Genomic DNA, 1,545 nt, shown 5'->3' on the forward strand with positions numbered 1-1,545 from the left:
TGATATTAATAGCTCAATTCAGCTGCCCACACATAGGCAGCTTGAGTTGTATCCTGCCTTGCCTCAAGCTGCTATTCCAGAAAACACTTCCATAGGTCCTGTGCTATGTTTACCACCTGCACAGAGATATTTGAGACATCCTGTGCTGTCTGAGATGCCTGCGGTAAGGCAAATGAATCAAACCCACGGTTTCTCAAAGTAGATTCTTTGCTTTTAGCTTGGTCCCGATTCTCTCATAAGTTTTTCTCCCTCTTAATTCTTTCTTTGATTTCTCACTCTTTTTTTCTCTCTCTACATCTTTGTCTATGTTGTTTCTTGTTTCTTTCCGTTTTGTTTTCCTCTTTAAGCTACATCCCATGAAAATCACCTGCCGTGCACCATTCCAGCATGTCTACCTGGTTGCCGTTCTCTTATACAGGCTAGTCATACTGAGCAGACTGGGGAAAACTGGTCTAACAGCTTGTTTATTTTTTTTGAAGCACATAGCAGTTCTTTGAAGCTGTGCCAGGCTTTCACATCCACTGGGGATAAGCACCTTTCAGAATACCTGCAGAGAGTGTCTGATGGGCCACCTTACCATGTGGGAGAGCCCCATGGCATTAAATGCTCTGAAGGTCCTGAGAGACAAGCGGGAGGAGTCCCTAGCAGTACGTTGCCATAGCTGTTAGTAGCCCTTCCCTTCTCACCAGCAAAATGAGGCCATGTGAACTTCAAAGATCATCCTTCAGTCTCCTTTAATTCCTACTGCCCAGTTAAGTTTTACTGCTGGACCTCTTGGGATCATGCTTAGGCAGAATGATAGCCACCTGCTATGGTGTTAAATTTTGCGAGGGTGCCTACTTCCAGTAGACCAAATGTACTGGGTGTTGAAAAGAAAAGGGTGAGTAGTGGTCTACACGCTGTGGTGCACTGCAACGTGCAGGTCTGTGCTCTCTGTAAAGTACTTTATGGTTTTAACCAAATGACCAAGGACTAGTGTAGAACTCTATGACTCCTCTCAGAATGAAGCCATAATCTTGTTTATTTTGTGAATCTCTCTAGTGCATTGTTACATTATCTGGACAATGATGTAGAATTAGATTCTGTAATTTGCAGAAAGGTTATTACAGTCATCTCTCATAGCGTAATGTTCACATTTGTCACTTAGGCTGTGTAGAAAGACCACATTTCCCTCTTTCGATTTTGATTAAGAGAACATATCATAGTGTTCTATGCTTGTCTGGATATTATTCAGTACTATTCTCATTTGTTAGCAAACTATTCCCATGCATCATGGTATTTTACAATACTCAAAGCACCAGCAAGCAAAACCTGATAAAAAATTGAAAGAAAAGCAGCCATGAGAAAAGTGAACCTTCATGCTTCTTAAAACAACAAATACCTTGTCAGAGCTTCACAAGCAGCAGGACAATCCATCAATAAGAAAAATCCATCAGGGCTATAAAATGTGAAGAGCCCAGGTCAAGAATTCATTGAAATGCAGTTTGTTAGGGGCTGGGAGAGGGTTCTGGAAAAGTATCACTGCACACTTGTCATGCATCTTCC

The sequence above is a fragment of the Cariama cristata genome, unplaced genomic scaffold (assembly GCF_000690535.1).
Source record: "Cariama cristata isolate BGI_N322 unplaced genomic scaffold, ASM69053v1 scaffold12010, whole genome shotgun sequence".
NCBI classification, from domain to species: domain Eukaryota; kingdom Metazoa; phylum Chordata; class Aves; order Cariamiformes; family Cariamidae; genus Cariama; species Cariama cristata.